We start from the raw sequence: 14,512 nt of genomic DNA on the forward strand, positions 1-14,512 counted from the left end.
CATGTGCACTCATGGATATTTATTTTGTACTTTTCATTGTAATCCAATACTATGTTATTTACATTGTTGCTTTAATTTGTTCCAGTTTTGGCGCCTGGGAGCTTTCTCTATTGGCTCCTGTGTCCCTTTGCCATAATTTTTTATGTTTTTGAGCCCTTCCTTACTTTCTGGCACTAAAGCTGCTCCAGACTCATCTTGCATATTTTCTTCCCAGCCTTAGAATCAGCCATTTCTCCAGGGAGCCTGGTTCCTTTCACTGGAGAGTGTTATTAGAAACAGATCTGAATGGTGGGTTTGCATGTTGCTACTGGGGACTACCAGAGAGCAGGGCTAGGAAATATGTGTATGTATCCTAGCCTGTGCACACATATAACTGTAATGATTCTGTATCTATCATCAGTATCTATATTAAGTTAAACATGAGCTCATGCTGCTGTCTCTGATTCTAACACATTCATACTGTTCATTCTATCCTTCTCCCTTTGCTTATCTATAACCTTCCACTTCAGCAGTGAAAAACCTGGCTCTTACCATCTGCCATCCATTTACTTCATTGTTCAATGTTAGTACACTTGTACTGGGGTTTCAGAATTGTCAAGCCCTACTCCTGTGAGAAACAGCTCTACCAACTGGAGGGCAGTGCTTATGGACAGCGCTTATGGACAGCTCTTTTGGTCTTTAGCCTTCTTGTTTCCAGTCATTTCCAAAGTTGTTTAGGTCAGCACCTCTAGTCTCCATGCCCTTCAATGAGATCTCTCATACATTTGTAATACAATTAGATTATTTTGTCATCATCTGCATTTTATCCTGTGATTCCCCATCCTCCTAGTAGATTTTTTTAAATGACATACATTAAGGTTTACTTTTTTTTTTTTTTGAGATGGAGTTTCCCTCTTGTTGCAAGATCGTGCAATGGTGCAATCTTGGCTCACCGCAACCTCCGCCTCCCTGGTTCAAGCGGTTCTCCTCCTCAGTCTCCCGAGTAGCTGGGATTACAGGCATGCACCACCATGCCCAGCTAATTTTGTATTTTTAGTAGAGACGGGGTTTCTCCATGTTGGTCAGGCTGCTCTTGAACTCCTGACCTCAGGTGATCCACTTGCCTTGGCCTCCCAAAGTGCTGGGATTACAGGCGTGAGCCACCGCGCCTGGCCAAGGTTTACTTTTTGTGCTGTATAATTCTATGGTTTTGACAAATGCATAGTGACAAATGGATAGTGTAGGACCTCTTTATATGTTCTGGATAACAAGCCCTTAGCAGATATATCAATCACTACAGTACCACATAGAATCGTTTCATGGCTCTAAAATATCCACTGTGCTTTACTTAGCCACCTGTCTCCTTCTTCTCAGTCCTCTGGCAACCACTGACCTATTTCCCATCTCTATCATTTGCTTTTTTAAAGAAATCGTATAAACGGAATTATATATGTATATATATGTATAGGTATATGTATATATATGTATAGGTATATACATATATAAAACATTTGGAAACTGGTTTATTTCATTTAGCAATATGCACTTAAGATTCATCCATATTGCTGTGTGAATTAACAGTTTGTTCCTTTTATCTCCGAATAATGTTCCATAGTATGACTGTTCCACTGTTTGTTTATCCAATCACCTATTAAAGGACATCTTAATTGCATCTGACTTTACTGTGAATAAAGCTGCTATAAACATTGGGTGCAGGTTTTTGTGTAGACATAAGATTTCTTATCAGTTGAGTAAATACCTAGGGGCATAATTTCTAGATTGTATGGTAAATCTGTGTTTAACTTTATAAGAAACTGCCAAACTTCCAAACTGTACTTCCAAAGTACCATTTTTCATTCCCACTAGCAATGAGTGACAGTTCCTGTTGCTCTGCATCTTCATCAGCACTGGTATTGCCAGTTGGTTGCAATTTAGCTATTTTAGTAGGTGTGTAGTAGTTGTTTTAATTTGCATTTCTATAATGACAAATGATATTTTTTCATATGCTTATTTGCCATTTGTATACCTTCTTTGGTGAGATGTCTGTTCATATGTTTTGCCCATTTTTAAATTCAGATGTTTGTTTTCTTACTGTTGAGTTTTAGACATTGTTTGCATATTCTGGATATGATCTTTGGGATGGTTAATTTTATGTGTCAACTTGTCTGGGTTGTCACAAGGGATGCCCAGATGGCTGGTAAAACGATTTCTTGGTGTGTCTGTGGGATCGGTTCCAGATGAAATTAGCATTTGAATCAGTACGCTAGGTAAAGAGTGTTGCCCTCAGTGATGTAGATGGACATTATCTAATCCATGAGGGTCTGAATAGATCAGAAAGGCAGAGAGGGTGCAAATTCTCTCTCTTTCCTTGAGCTGAGCATCCATCTTTTCTTCTTCGACATCAGCGTTCTCCTGGTTCTTAGCTCTTCAAACTCTGGGTCCTATAATAGCTGGTACCCTCCTCTCAGACCCCTGGTCTTTGGACTTAAAAATTCTGATTCTCTGAGAAGCCCTAATACAGTCTTTCATTAGCTACGTGATTTGCAAATATTTACTCCCATCCTGTGTCTTATCTTTTCATCCTCTTTTTGTTTTTTCTCTTTAGCAACAGGGTCTCGTTCTGTCACCCAGTCTGGAATGCTGTGGCATAATCATAGCTCACTGTAGCCTCAAACTCTTGGGCTCAAATAATCCTCCTACCACAGTCTCCTGAATAGGTGGGACTACAGGTATTCTACAATGCCCAGCTAATTTTTTTTTAAGAGGTGGGGTCTTGCTATGTTGCGCAGGCTGGTCTTAGACACCTGAATGCAAGCAATCCTTCCACCTCAGCCTCCAAAAGCATTGGGATTATAGGCGTGAGGCACCACAGTCAATGCCTAGCTGCTCTTTTCATCCTCTTACAGTGCCTTTTTTTTTTCTTAAGACAGAGCCTCACTCTGTCACCCAGGCTGGAGTGCAATGGTGGGATCTCGTCTCGCTGCAGCCTCCACCTCCCGGGTGCAAGTGATTCTCCTGCCTCAGCCTCCTGAGTAGCTGGGTCTACAGGCACGTGCTACCACGCCCAGCTAATTTTTGTATTTTTTTGGTAGAGTTGGGGTTTTACCATGTTAGCCAGGCTGGTCTCGAACTCCTGACTTCAAGTGATCATGCACATGCCTCAGCCTCCCAAAGTGCTGGGATTGCAGGTCTGAACTACCACACCTGGCCAACAGTTTCTTTTATAGAGCAAAAGTTTAATAAAGTACAACTATCAATTTTTTAAAATTATGTTTTTGGTATTGTATCTAAAAACTTGTCACCAGACCCAAAGTCAAGTAGATTTCTCCTATGCTTTCTTCTAGCAGTTTTATTGTTTTGTGTTTTACATTAAGTCTATGATCTATTTTGACTTCATATTAATTTTCATGTAAGGTATAAGGCCTATGTTAAGGATTTTTTTTTTTTTTTTGTCTATAAACATCTAATTGTTCCAGTATCTTTGTCAAAAATGAGTTGACTATATTTGTGTGGATATCTTTCTGGGCCTTCCATTCTGTTCCATTGATCTATGTGTCTGTTTTTTGACCACACTGTCTTTGATTGCTGTAGTTTTATAGTAAGTCTTAAAATTGGGCAGTGTGAGTCCTCCAACTTGGTTGTTTTTCAGAATAGTGTTGGCTGTACTTTGCCATCCCATGTTAAAAAAAAAAAATTGTTTTTTTGAGATAGAATCTTGCTCAGTTGCCCAGGCTGGAGTGCAGTGGCACGATCTCTGCTCACTTCAGCCTCCACCTCCAGGCTTCAAATGATTCTCGTGAGTCAGCTTCCCATGTAGCTGGGATTACAAGCATGTACCACCATGCCTGGCTAATTTTTGGACATTTTTCATAGAGATGGGGTTTTGCCATGTTGGCCAGGCTATTTACTTGTTTGAGTTTCTTACACATTTTGAATATTAACCCCTTATGAGATGTATGGTTTATAAATGCAGGATTTTCTTCCACTCCATAGTTGTCTCTTCATTCTCTCCATGATTTAGATCTTTGATTTCTTTTGTTTTTGTTTTTGTTTTTTCATTCTCTACATACAGGTGCTCTATATATTTTGTTTGATTTATACCTCAGTACTTCATCTTGGGGGATGCTATTTCAAAAGGTATTTAGTTTATTAAATTTACAATTCTATTTGTTTATTACTGGCATATAAGAAGGTAATTGACTTTTGTATATTAATCTTGTGTCCTATGACCTTGCTAAATTATCTTATTTGTTCCAGAAGTTTTTCTTTTGTTTGTTTGGTAGATCTTTGGGATTTTCTGTGTAGACAGCCACATCATACACGAATAAAGACAGTTTGGCTCCTTCCTTTTCAAACTGCATACTATTTATTTCATTTCCTAGCAGTATCTAGGACTTCCAGTATGATGGTGAAGAGAAATGGTGTGGGAGAGCATTCTTACCTTTTTCTCAATTTTATTAGGAAAACATTCATTCTTTTACATTAAATATGATGCTACATATTGGTTTCTTGTATATATCCTTATTAAGTTAAGAAATTTCCCTTGTATTCTTAATATTTTTAGAGTTTTAAAATCTTGAATGAGCAATGCACTTTGTCGAATGCTTTTTCTGTATATATTGATGCGATCATATGCTTTTGTTATTTAGTCTATTAATATGATGTATTACATTGATTGATTTATAAATATTGAACCGGCCTTCTCTTCCTGGAATGGACCTCATTAATTGTGATATATTATTATCCTTTTTAAATATTGCTGGATTCAATTTCCTGATATTTTATTAAGGATTTTTACAGTTATGTTTATGAGAGATATTTGTAGCTCTTTTTTTCTTTAACGTCTTTATCTGATTTTGGCATTAGAGTAATTCTAACCTCATAAAATGAGTTGGAAAGTGTTCCTTTCTCTTTTATTTTCTGGAAGATATTATATAAAATTGGTATTACTTCTTCCTTAAAGGTTTGGCAGATTTCATCAATGAAACCATGTTGTTCTGGTATTTCCTTTTATAGATGAATTTTAACTACTAAATGAATTGGTTTACTAGGCATAGAACAATCTAAGTTATCTCTGGTTCTCCTTAAGTAAGTTTTGGTAGTTTGTGTCTTTCAAGGAATTGGCTAATTTGATCTAAATTATCAAATTTATGGGAATAGGGTTGTCCATAGTATCCCCTGATCATCTTTTCAGTTTCTGTGGGATCAATAGTAATGACCCCTCTTTTTTTCTCAGTGTTAGTAATTTGTGTCTTCTCACTTGCTTTTCCTTGGTTAGCCTGGTTAGGGACTTACCAATTTTATTACTATTTATAAAGAACTAGCTTTTGGCTTGTATTGATTTTCTTAATTGTTTTTCTATTTTTCATTTCACTGATTTCTGCTGTAATTTTTATTATTTTCTTTCTCCTATTGTCTCAAATTTAGCCTTCTCTTCTTTAATTTACTAAGGTAGAAGTTTAGGCTACTGATTTTGGAATTTCTTCTTTTCTAACACACATTGAATGCTACAGATTTCCTTTTATGCACTACATTAGTCAAATAACAGAAAGCTTTATACTTTTTATTTTCATTTAGTTCAAAGTATTTTCTGATTTCTCTTGAGACTTCTTTTTTGACCCATGGTTTATTGAAAAGTGCACTGTTTAATTTCCTACTATAGTCAGCTATCTTTCTGTTTTTGATTTCTAGTTTAATTCCTTTGTGATCTGAGAACATAATTTGTATGATTTATATTCTTTTTAATTTGTGAAGGTACGTGTGATGGTCCTGAATGTGGTCTGTCTTGGTGAACATTCCATGAGTGTTTGAGAAGAATGTGCATTCCGCTGTTATTGGATGAAATACTCTATAAATGTTAATTAGATCAAATTAATTAATAGTGCTGTACAGGTCATCTGTATCCTTACTGATTTTCTGCCTGTTTGATCTATTAATTACTGAAGGAGGGGTATTGAAGTCTCCAACCGTAATTGTGGATTTGCCTATTTCTCTTTTCAGTTCTGTCTGTTTCATGTCATGAATTTTGACACTTGTTAGAAGCTTAAGATGATTATGACTTTTTGGAGAATTGACTCCTTTATAATTATAGAATGACCTCATTAGTTCTGATACTCTTTCTTATTCTAAAGTCCGCTTTGTCTAAAATGAATATATTAATAGCTACTCCAGTATCCTTTTGATTAGTGTGAGTATAGTGTATCTTCCTCTATTCCCTTACTTAAAAAATTGAGACACAGTTCACATACCATAAAATTCACCCTTTCCAAGTATACAGTTCTGTGCTGATTAGCATATTCACAAAGACGTGAAATTATTGCTGGGCATGGCAGCTCATGCTTGTAATCCCAGAACTTTGGGAGGCCGAGGCAGGTGGATCACTTGGGGCCTGACCAACATGGTGAAACCCCATCTCTACTAAAAATACAAAAATTAGCCAGGCTTAGTGGTGGGTGCCTTGTAGTCTCAGTTACTCAGGAGGCTGAGGCAAGAGAATCAATTGCTTGAACCCAGGAGTCAGAGGTTGCAGTGAGCTGAGATCATGCCACTGCACTCCAGCCTGGGCAACAGAGCAAGACTCCATCTCAAAAAAGAAAGAAAAAAAATGTGAAATTATCAACACGAATTCCAGAAACTTATAATTACCCCACAAAGAAATCCATACCCTTTAGCAGTTACTTCCCATTTCCCCTTCCCGGAGACCCTGGCAACCACCAATCTACTTTATGTCTCTATGAATTTTCCTGTTCTGGACATTTCATATAAATGCAATCATATGATGTGATTCTATATTGTGTCTGGCTTTTTTCACTTAGTGTAATGTTTTCAGAGTTCATCCATGTTCGTCCAAACAATCCTCCTGCCCCAGCCTCCTAAGTAGCTGGGACTGTAGTTGCATGCCACTGTGGCCATGTATCACTACTTCATTCCTTTTTATGACTGGATAATATTCCATTGTACGATGTCATATTTTATTGCATCATCCCATTTTGTTTTTTTATCAGTTGATGGACATTAGGGTTATTTTAATCTTTTGGCTCTGATGAACAAGTCTGCTATGAACATTGATGTATGAGTTTTTGTGTGGATATATGTTTCAAATCCCTTAGGTAAATACCTAAAAGTAGAATTGTTGAGTCATATGGTAGCTGTATATTTAACATATCAAAGAATCACCAAACTGTTTAACAAAGCAGATGCACAAAGTGGATTTCATATAAGTGGACTCATACACTTTTTGTCCTTTTGTATCAACCTTATTTCACTTAACATAATAATGTTTACAAGAGTGATCCTTTTGCAGCATCTGTCAGAATTTTATTCTTTTCTATGGGTGAATAATATTTTATTATATGTATGTACCACATTTTGTTTAGTCATTTTTCTGTTGATGGACACTTGATTTGTGTTCCATCTTTTGGCTATTGTGAAGAATGTTGCAATGAACATTGGCAGGCAAGTATCATAGTCCCTGTTTTCAATTCTTTGCACTATAAAGCTAGGAGTGGAATTGCTGGATCATGTGGCAATTCTATGTTTAGCGTTTTGAGAAACTAGAAAACTTTTCTACAGTGACCGCACCCTTTTACATTCTCACCATCAATGAACAAGGGTTCCAATCTCTCCACGTCATTGCCAACACTTGTTTTTTTTTTTTTTTCTTAGTTGTTATTTGTAAATAGCCATTCTCTTAGGTATAAAGTGGTTCTGATTTTGTATTTCCTCAATGACTAATGACGTTGAGCATATTTTCTTGTGCTTATTGGACATTTGTGTATCTTCTCCAGGGAAATGCTTATTCAAGTCCTCTCCCCATTTTTTAATTGGGTTGTTTGTCTCTTTCATTGTTGAGTTGTAGGAGCTCTTAATATATTCTAATAATTATATTATTGATACATAATTTGCAGATATTTTCTCCCATTGCATGGGTTGTCTTTTCACTCTCTTGATAATAACATTGGATGCACAAAAGTTTTTAATTTTAATTAATTTTTTCTTTTATTGCTCATGCTTTTGCAACCACTGCCAAACCCAAGGTTGTGAAGGTTTACATCTATGCTTTTTTCTAACAATTTTATGATTTTAGCTTTTACATTCAGGCTCTAATTTATTTTCAGCCAATTTTTACATACGGAGTGATGTAGGAACCCGACTTCATTTCTTTTGTTCATGGAAATCCTGTTGTTGTAGCACAACCTGTTGAAGAGACTATTCTTTCTACACTGACTGGATTTAACATGCTGATCATAAAACAATTGGCCATATATTTTATGGGTTTATTTCTGGACTTTCAATTCTATTGCACTGGTCTATATGTCTATATATTGGTTTATATAACCTTATGTCATTATCATACTGTGTTATTTACTATAGCTTTATCGTAAGTTTTGAAATTGAGAGTGTGAGTCCTCCTACTTTGTACTTCTTTCTACATGTCTCCTTATAAGAGGATGACAGAGGGAGATTTGATACACAGAAGAGGAGGAGGTGACATGATCAGAGAGGAGGAGATCGGAGTGATTTGGCTACAAACCAAGGAATGCCAGCAGCTACTAGAAGCTGGGAGAGGCAAGGAAGAGATTCTCCCTTATAGAGCCTTAAGAGAGAGCACAGCCCCGCTGACATCGTGTTATCAGCCCAGTGATTTTGATTTTGGATTTCTGGTCTCCAGAACATTAACAGAATAAAATTCTGTTGTTTTTAGTCACCCAGCCTGTCCTAATTTGTTACACCAGCCTTGGAGAACTAACACAGATTGAGTATGTCTTACCTAAAATATTTAGGACCAGAAGTGTTCTAGAGTTTTTTTTTTTTTTGACATGTCTGCATATACATAATGAGATATCTTGGAGGTAGGACCCAAGTCTAAACACAAAATTCATTTATGTTTCATACATACTTTACACACATAACCTGAAGATAACTTTATACTATGTGATATGGTTTGACTGTGTCCCCCCACCAAATCTCATCTTGAATTCCCATGTGTTGTGGGAGGGACCTAGTAGGAGGTACTTGAATTATGGGGACACATTTTTCCCATGCTGTTCTTATGATAATTAATAAATCTCATAAGATCTGGTGGTTTTAACAAGGGGAGCCTTCCACCATGATTGTGAGGCTTCCCCAGCCACATGGAACTGTAAGTATAATGCAACCTCTTTCTTTTGTAAATTGCCCAGTCTTGTGTATGTCTTTATCAGCAGCATGAAAACGGACTAATATTATGTACTATGCATATAAAATTATGGTGTAAATTTTATACTATGTGTGTGTGTGTGAGCATATAAAGTATATAGAGAGATGGAATGTTACTATGTTGCCCAGGCTGGCCTTGAACTGCTGGGCTTGAGCAATCCTCCTGCCCCCAGCCTTCTAAGTAGCTGGGACTACAGGTGCATGCCAATGCAACCAGTTATACAGTATTTTTAAAATTTTGCGCATGAAACAAAGTTTTGACTGTGTTTTGCCTGCAGACCATCCCATGAGATCAGGTGTAGAATTTCCCACTTGTGTTGTCATGTTGACCTTCAAAAAGTTTCAGATTTTGGAGCATTTCAAATTTCAGATTTTCAGATTAGGGATGCGCAGCCTCTACAGCTTGCTTTGTAAATTTTTGCTGAAAGCTGGACATGTTGAATAAGAAAATAAACACTGAGGTAAATAGACCTTTAGTGTGAGGATTGATGTTAATCTGGCTAGGAGTTGGGCAGCATTTAATGCTTGTTGTAGCTATAAGCATCAGGGACTTCCAATTCCTTTAAGGTCCTTGTTTTCTCTTCTCTTGGCTCTGGAGCTTTCCTTTGTACAGCTCCCCAGAGAGTCTGTGTCTTGCAGCTGTAAGTCACTGTACTCTATTGGAGCCTTATTGGTATGTGCTAGAGTGTGGAAGACAGAGGACATTCCCTAATCCTCTAATTAAGTCTCAGTCTTTGGTGGGCCTCTTGCTTCAGGAGTGTGGACTTTAGAAGTGTTTTTCTTCTTCCTGCAGGGGTAGAGCTCCCTCCTCTGCCACCACTTTTTTCCTCCCTAGGTGAGACAGGAAGTCTGGAGAGGCCTGGAGTGATGCAGAGCTCCTTTAGCCTAGCGAGGATAGAGTTTCAGAAGTGCCCTCTGCCGAAGTCCTTGCCTCTGGAGATGAGGGAAGAGATCTTGGGTGGGCTTCACACATAGCTGTCTTTTGCCTCTCCCTGCTGGGGCCCTGTGGGGAGCTTTCTTATTGGAACTTGGTGAGCTTTCTGGAGGAAAAACCTACAAGAGTATGAGGTCTTCCCTCTCAGGCTTCTGCCTCTCATGTTAGTCTGCACAGAGCCTTGGCAACTCATCAGAGTTACTATGTAAGCATCCCCACTGACCAACAGGCATTGCCCAGGGAAGCAGAACTTGGGGGTCACATCTATCTGGACTCACCTGACTCTCCAGATTTTTAGGTGGTAGCTTGCTCTGCGACCTCAGTTTTCTAATGGGTTCAAGGAAAGACTGATTTTCAGCATATCCAGCCTTTTCTTGTTGTAAGGTCAGGAGTAATGACTTCCGAGTTCTTTGCATGTCAGAGTTGAAACCAAAAGTCCCCACTGTGGGGAGTTTTAATATCAATCTACTACAGCAAGTAAGAAATATTAAGAGTCACAAAATCATAGGACTATAATCTTGGAATCATAAAGACTTTGGCACGTAGAGTCATAGAGTTTTACAACTGGAGAATCATAAATTCTAAGAATAAAAATCCCCCAGATTGAAAATCTCCATGGACTCACCACTGTTTATAGGACGACATGACATAAAACGATTTTTATGATCTGACCCATTCTGTCTCTCCAGCCTCATTTCTCACCACTTATCTCACCTCCCACCCAAATCCTATTCTCCCTCCCACTCCCCAGCAAACAAATTCTGCCCAGAGTTCCAGCCTTGTCCTAACCTACTTCGTATTCTCTGCTGCACCTTGAATATTGCCTAGAACCTAGCAAACCTTCAATGATCATTTGTTAACGTAATTAATAAATAAAGTGGTAAAACTCTCTGCACGGTGTGTAGCACATAGAAGTATTAACAGTGACCTACCTCTATCATCCACATGATTTTTGCCTCATACTCTTTACGCATGTCACGTGTATTAATTTTATTTTCATAACCATATGTGATAGGTGCTATTATGATTCCCATTGTAAAGATGAGGGAAGTGAGGCACAGAGAGGTTAGCAATTTGCTCAAGGTTACTCAGCTGATAAGCGGCAAACTGTTATAAATAGGTTGTAATTAGCATGAGGCTTCTATTATTTTCCAGGCACTGTGCTAATGCTAGATGCATTAGGTGCGTAATCTCTCATTTCATAATAACTCCCATCTAATGCATGAAGAAATGGAGGTTTAGAGGGTTTAGGCGACTTATCCAGGGTCACACGGGTAGTAAAAGCTGGAACTAAAGTTCACACCAGGTCTGCCTGCTCTACATCCCACACGTTTTGCTGTTCTCTGAGCGGCTTCTGCCGGCTCTATGGAAGGCGACACCTTTGCCCCCTTGTCAAGCCATCCAAGTCCTCTTCCTTCAAGACATAGCTCAAGGATCCCTTGGCTATGAAGCCTTCCCTGGCCTCTTCCCCACCCCACCCCTAGCTGCTGCAGTCAGCCTTCCTTCTCTGAGCCTCCATATCCCATCCACCTGCCCTTCACACCCCAGTGGAGCCCTGCGGTTAGAAATTCAGGCTCTCCTGGTGGTCTTAGGTTCAAATTCTGGTTCTGCTGGGTGGACCTTGATTCACCCTTTGTGTGACCATTCGAGCTTTGATTTTTTTTTCCCCCCATCTGTAAAATGGAGATAAGAAAATCAGTTCGCACAGAGGGCTGGGTGAAAGGTGTATAAATGTTAGCCAAATGCTTACTGAAGCATATACTACATTGTATTATAATGATCTGTGTAAATGTTCATCTCCATCTCTTAAGTGGAGGGCAGGAACTGATTCTAATGTATCTCTTTGCCCCTAGCACCCAGTATGGCTTAAAATAGGTATTAAATAAATGTGGAGTAAATGAATAAAAAAATAAATAAATGAATCTTAGAATCCTATTCTCATAATTTGATACATAAAACCTAAGGACCTCATGTCACATAACTGCAAAGTTTGAAGAATCTTAGAGATCAACTTCCTGAGGTGTTCAATCGTTTTGACTATCACCCACAGTTAGTAATATACTTTATATTGCCACCCAGCGTGTGCGTGCATGCCCACACACACACACACACACAGAAAAGTTTTGGTGAACAGTTCTTGCCCTTCCTATGTGGGATAAACTCACATAATTCCTCTTCTTTTCTCTCTCCTCCCCTCACCTCCTATTCTATCTTCTAACTTTTCCCTTCTCCCCCTTTCATTCTTTTCTTTCCTCTCTCTTCTATCTTTTCCATTTAAAAAATTGCTGTTTTAAGTCCACTAAATTGATTTCATGCCCCATGAAAGCATTGTGACCTATGGTTTGAAAATCATTTATCTAGTCCAACTAGACTCCTTGTCCAGCGTCTCTAATAGGAGTTCTATACTTACACTTCCCTGATGAAAGAAAGTTTCCCCCAAAGATAAACAGTTTCGTTGCTGGACAGCATTTATTGTTAGAAAATTCTTGCTTCTCTTAAGCAGAAATGAACCTCTTGTAACTTCCTCATTGGTCCTAGTTGTTCCTATCTGGCTTGCTGGTCTCTCTGTAAGTTATCAAGCAAATCACCTCATTGAGTTTCTTTTTCTTCTCCTCTTCCTACAGATGTGTCCCACCTAAATGCTGACAACCTACAAGTCCACCATTAAAGCCATTCTTTGGGGTTAAGGCATTATTCACCCATCATCTCCCATTATTATATCTGCTTGCTCTCATGGAGAGAGGGGTCACTGGGGCTAGTCCACCTGTAGTGGCTGAAGTCTTCAGCTCCTGCAGCAGAGAAGTTTGTTGGGATTATGTGAAATATCAAAAGAGGGTTTCTTTAACCCTTAAATCTCTTTTGCTTGTTTTCTTTCCTCAAAGGCTTGGATCTTCCCAGTGAGATGCTCAGTGGGGTTAGCAAATAGCATTTTGGAAATCACAACCAATATTGAAGGATGAAATAGTATGTTAGCCTTTAACACCTTAGTCTAAATTTTCCCCTGTCAGTCTTTTTTCCATCACTTTAAGATCAGCCAGGGGAGGGGAATTATAGTGCTAGCCCTCTATAGGGTCTCCTCAGGCAAGAGGCAGTAACCAGCCTTCACTCCAAGGTAAGTGTCAGATTCTTAGGACTGAAAGATTCCCTTGACCCTACACATCCAAACTCTCTCTTCATTCATTCATTGAACAAGTATTTGTTGAGCATCTTCTTTGTGCTACATCTTGTGCTAGATGTTGCAGATACCATGGAGATCAAGAGAGTCCCCATTCCTGGCCTCCATGGTGCATGCAGTCTAGCAGTAGTGACAATCACCAATGATAAGAAGGTGTGATAGGTGCTCTGCTAAGGTCAGGAGTTGAGGGAGCTTGGAGCAGGGTCTCAGCTCACTCTGTGCTGGAGTCAGGGAAAGCTTCCTGGGGTGGACATTTGAGCTGAGACCTGAAGGACAAGGAGCCTGTGGCTGAGTAGTTAATCTCTCCCTGGCTTCCCTCCTTCTCCTCCCCCCCAATATAGGCAGCACCAATGCCCCCATCAAGTCATCATCCTGAACTCATCTGGGTCACTAGTTTAAATCAGTAGTTCTCAAGTTTTAACTCAGTCAGAATGCTGTTTTGTTTAGTTTGTTCAACTGCAGATTTTAGGACCTCTGTAGGATTCTACATCTGGGGTGGGGCTGTGATCTGCACGTCAGTACCTGGCTCGTATCTTCGGAAATCCTGGTCTATATCAGAATTCCACGGTTTTGGCATTTACCCTTGACTATTTGTTCAGTTTCTGAAGAAAAGAGGAAAAGGAAGTTCAGGAATGCCAAGGTTATCTTTCTGGGATTGGTGAGTCTGGGGAGGCATTGGGAGGGTGGTGTTGGTGATAGCAGGGACTGGGAGTTCTCAGAGGGGTCCAGCAAGGGCCCTTCGTCCTGGCACCCAACAACCTGGGGGACCTCCCACCAGCCATGTTGTGCTCCTGCCTCATCTCACAGCAGTAGACCAAAGGCACATGGTAGCACTGGCCACATAATTAGCAGAGCATGTCCCAGAATAATTAAATGTTTCAAAACAGTAACAGCAGAGCAGTAAATCAAGTGCAGGTCCCTCTGAGAGTGGGGCCCTGTGCAATGCAGGAGTCAGCCAGCAGGCTCAGCAGTGGGGTGAGTGGAGCCCCGGCCCAGACTGAAACTCCTGGGTACAGGAAATGAAACCAGGCCTGTGAATATTCAAAGAAGAAGGATACTTAGAGATCACCTAGGTCAGTTCCCTCCATGTCCAGCTGTAGAATCCAAAGCCCAGAGAGATGGCCCAAGTTCACCCTGCAAACTGATGGCAGAGCCAGATCAGAATCCCAGCCCCGGGACCTTCCTTCCCCCTTTCCCTCTCCCCCGATCTCTTCTTTCCCGAGGTG

This window comes from Trachypithecus francoisi, unplaced genomic scaffold, assembly GCF_009764315.1.
Source record: "Trachypithecus francoisi isolate TF-2019V2 unplaced genomic scaffold, Tfra_2.0 Lachesis_group21, whole genome shotgun sequence".
NCBI classification, from domain to species: Eukaryota; Metazoa; Chordata; class Mammalia; order Primates; family Cercopithecidae; genus Trachypithecus; species Trachypithecus francoisi.